Source organism: Epinephelus moara, chromosome 17 (assembly GCF_006386435.1).
Source record: "Epinephelus moara isolate mb chromosome 17, YSFRI_EMoa_1.0, whole genome shotgun sequence".
In the NCBI taxonomy this organism is placed as follows: domain Eukaryota; kingdom Metazoa; phylum Chordata; class Actinopteri; order Perciformes; family Serranidae; genus Epinephelus; species Epinephelus moara.
In genome coordinates, this window is record NC_065522.1 from 3,307,633 (window position 1) to 3,312,348 (window position 4,716).

Below are 4,716 nucleotides of genomic sequence, written 5' to 3' on the forward strand. Positions count from 1 at the left end.
ACTTTCATGTACATACTATCATACTTACATACATATAATATTATCCTCTGTTACACTAAGAGTATGACAGTAAATAAAAGAAAACATGATGATAAATATAAGAGAGTATAGTAGTGTTTGTGTAAGAGTATAGTGGTGTATGTATGAGAGTATGATGTTACATGTGAAACCAAGTATGAATTATGTCTCATAGGGCCTCTCATAGCTTACCTCTGGGTAATTTGGAAACATTGCTAAATACCCATATTTTACTCGTCCTTTACACTATAATAGTTTTCAGCTGAAAAAAATTGGTTTAGGGGGTTGATGATCTCATAAAAGTACATTTGCAAGACATTTCCACCAATAGCGATAAAATAACTAACTTTATTTTTGTCTTCCTTCCTCAAAGTTGGCACACTGAAAGGGGAATAGACCATTTTCAAAGACATGTAGTCATCATCATCAGTCCTTTATTCAATTCTCAGGAGAACATTGAGGGAAAGAAAATTATTAGATGGTGGTTTTATTTTGGTGTAACAATTGGGATCTTTTGTTTTTAGGTATATCTGTTTTTACCTTATTATGATACACCTGCGAAATGTGTTGTGAATCCACGTCTTTCTTATTTTGTTGTTTCACATTTTTCTGATGGGAGCGCTAAGACAGACATGAATAAAGGCGAATTCAGATGGTAGCAGGCATTGCGTCACTTTACTGCAGCGTCAGGCTGCGCTCTGGCAAAAGTTGACTCTGGATCAACTTTTTTACCGCGGCCCGCTGCTAGTTTTTTCGGCACCTCTTGTAGTCCGCACTGGATTATCTATGTTTTTCCTGCAGTGCCTACTACCATCAGAATGCCTCTAAATTGCATGTTTAAATTGGTAAACATTTAATAATTAGCAGTCTAAAAGCAGACAGTACTCTGTTTACATTGCCAGAATGTCTCATATAGAAAATGTAAATGATTTTTAAAAAAGAATAGTTCACTTTGAATGATAATTTAGTCATTATCTACTCACCCTCATGCCAATACAAGGACGAGTGAATTTTTTCAATTCAAAAACACTCCTGGAGTTTCACATAAAAACAGCCTGCAGTCTCCTCCCTAACAACTGACATCAACAGCGTCTTTGTTGCAAACATTACAAAACAACTAAAAAACACGTAAAATGCCTCCATACTGCTCATCTGGTGTAACCCAAGTCTCCCAAACCCCCAAAGTTGACTTGAAAAGTCATAATTTACATAATGTTTTTAGTTGAAATCCTTAGATGGGAGCTATGTTCACATGTCTGACCTGTGGGTGTGAACCGTAGGTGTGCTTGAACATGACTCAGAGCTAAGAACCTGAGAATTCCGGCCTGAAAACATGGTGTAAATAAGTCAACTCTGCATGTTGGGGCTTTGGGAGATTTGGATTACACCAGACCAGACCTGGAGGCATTTTAAAAATGTTTTTCACGTTTGAAATGTAGTCACTGTTTAATGCAATTGTTTGGGAAAATGCTACAACTGTGAAACTACAGGAGTGTTTTTTGGACTAGAACCTTTTAACAGCATGAAAGAGCATGAAAGTGAGTAAATACTGACTGTATTTTCATGTAAAGTGAAATATTTCTTTAAGCATGTTAAAAGAAATGGTAAAAAACGAAATCCTACTTTTTACAGGAAGGACTTCTCAGCGAATCTTATTGTGTCCTTTTTTCCCCTTTTTCCTCGCACATGCACAAAAGATCCAACTAATTGCTGCCAATTTGGAGGAGGATTCTTCGTTATCTGCCATGTTGCACTGTCACTTCTGGTACAGATTGCACTGTCACTTCTGGTACAGATTCATTGACCTTTTGTGGTATGTTTTGTTTTTACTTAATGCAATGTGTAGGTAGGATTCTAAATTAAAAGATGCTTACCAGAACTACAGTTTACAGAACCCCCAGGGGTCAGGAGAATATTGTAGAAAATAATAGAAAATTGAACTGGAAAAAACAAGCTAAAAACAGCAGACCACCACCCTGTCAATGACTCTCCACCTGTTTCAAAGGTGAAATTATGAATTCACCATGATAGTAATGCTAACAGACAAAATAGAGACATGGAGAAATATAATTTTTAGTTTTTCAGTACCTCCTGGGGGGCTCTGAAGAACTGTTTGTGAATAATTGGTTGATATTGTAAATTTACATCTGAATACATTAAATAAACGGTTTTAGAATCAGTTGTGGTTTGTACTTTATTTGTAATTATGTTTCCCCTGCCCACTTTAATTGAAACTGAAAATCTTTAGATGTATCTACTTTGTATTTCTTAAGTATATTTTCAGTTGAAGATATTTCACAATAATCTTAAAGATTATATTGTATGAGGATTGTAAAAAACGTCTGCTATTAATCAGTACAGTAGTTAAAATATGAAATATATTACTTTAAAACTGTAATTCTACAAAAAACTGAATCATTAAATATTGGAGTTTGTACTTCTACAGTTTTTTTTAACATTATTTTACATCTAAACAAACACTGCAAGTTACAGATGATTTTAATCTGTTTTACGCAATGTATTCAGACTTTTTACTTTGTTATTTTACAATCTTGAGCATGTGTTGACACTTTATTGAAGGCGTTTGATTGTAATAATTTAGGAAAAATCTGTCAAATTATGGAATTTTCTGCAGAACCTTTAATGAAAATGTCTGTAAATGTAAGGTTTTTTAGGATATTTTACTTTCATTTTACAGTTTTTGTTTGGCAGCTGTTGCTGCCAGTCATTTGACTGTATTTTAAAGGTGTTTGGGGGTTTATTGAAGGTGTTTGATCATAATAATTTAGTAAAATCTGTAAAATTACAGTATTTTTCTGCAGAAATGTTAGAATCGTCACTTTATTGAAAGTGTTTGATTGTAATAATTTTGTAAAAAAACTGTAAATTAACAGTAGCCTATTTTTCTGCAAAATCTTGACAATTATCACTTTATTGAAAGTGTTTGATTGTAATAATTTTGTAAAAAATCTGTAAAATAACAGTATTTTTCTGCAAAATCTTGACAATTATCACTTTATTGAAGGTGTTTGATTGTAATAATTTTGTAAAAATCTGTGAAATAACAATATTGTTCTGCAGAAATTTTAGAATTATCACTTTATTGAAAGTGTTTGATTGTAATAATTGAAAAAATTTTTGTAAAATACTGGTGTTTTTCAGCAAAAACTTCAGAATTATCACTTTATTGAAGGTGTTTGGTTGTAATAATTGAGGAAAAATCTGTAAAATAACAGTAATTTTCTGCAGAACCTTTAATGACAATTTCTGTAAATTTAATGTTTTTGCACTTTATTTGAATTACAATATTTTACTTTTATTTGACGGTTTTTGTTTGGCAGCCGTAGCTGCCAGTCATTTACCGTTTTTTTACTTTTTTTTTTTTACAGTGCAGATATTGTGTGTTGCGCTGCGTTTCTTTGCAAATGGAAGTTTTTTGTACAATGTCGGAGATGCTGAGCACTTGAGTAGGCTAAGGCAACTGTATGCAGAGCGGTCAGAAAAGTGTGCTCGTTTTACAGGCATCTTCTTTCTGTTGGCTGCGTAGAAGTCTGTGTTAGTTTAAATAGGCTTAATTAGCCTATTTAACAGAACTGATATAGATGAGAAGACATTTATGTGTGTGAAAACAGCATTATGTTGGGGATAAAACAACTACACAGTCAAACAGCCACTTAATATTTAGCTACTTTACAATGTATAGCGTGATCAAAATGAGGTACCCCCATGAGATTATGCCGAGGTCTTACCTGTTTGAACAATGTTTTTATATTTCATCCTAAACTGCTGCCAAGTGCGCTTCTCCCCCGCAGGATTGCACCTAAATGAAACAGGCTAAATTAATAGGCTACCATTCAAGCAGTTTTCTCCTGTAATATTATTGGGATTGCAAAGGACTATTTACCTAAACTTACGCATTGCCCCGAGCAGCAATGTTCTCCCACGCCGTCTCCCTCTCTTTTGCAGCTGCAGCGGTGTTGCACTTCTTTTTGAAAACGTGTTCAAACTCGCCGTATGAGCGCCTTAAGATTTCCAATTCTAGTGGGGTGAAAAACGCAGCCCTCCTCTTCCCCGTTGCCATGGTGACTCGTCGAATCGGGGCTCCATTGATGCTGGCTTTTTATAGTTGTGGTGCACGCGCTTGACTCCAGGTGAAACTACCAAAGAGCATGGATACCAAGAGGCGAAGCTCAATAGAACGCCCCATATCAACAGACTCGCCCATGGTTTCGTCCTACCGCCGCCATATTGGACTGTCAGCAGACCGCAGCAGACCCGCTTGCATACAAAAACACACCGACAAACTGAAGTAGGCCTATATCGCTATTAATTATGGTTACAATGCTACTCACCTCGTGATAGCTTGGTCACAGCTGCTTTTTCACGTTTTTGTAAAGCAAAATATAGACTTTAAAAAAAAAAAAAAACGAGGAAAAACGGCCTAGATGGCATCTCTACATATTACATCCACTTATGAGAAGATAAAAATCACCCCATAAGCCAATCTACCAAAAAATTAAAAAAAAAAATCAATATTTTAACTAGAAACACATTAATGGCGATGTCACATAGTCAGGAATAAGGCTTTATTTACAGTTTGTACAGTAAGGGGACAGTAATAATAATAATAATATATAGGCTATTTTAATATGATATATTTTAATGCTAAAGCAGTAATCAGTTCTGATATAAATGGTC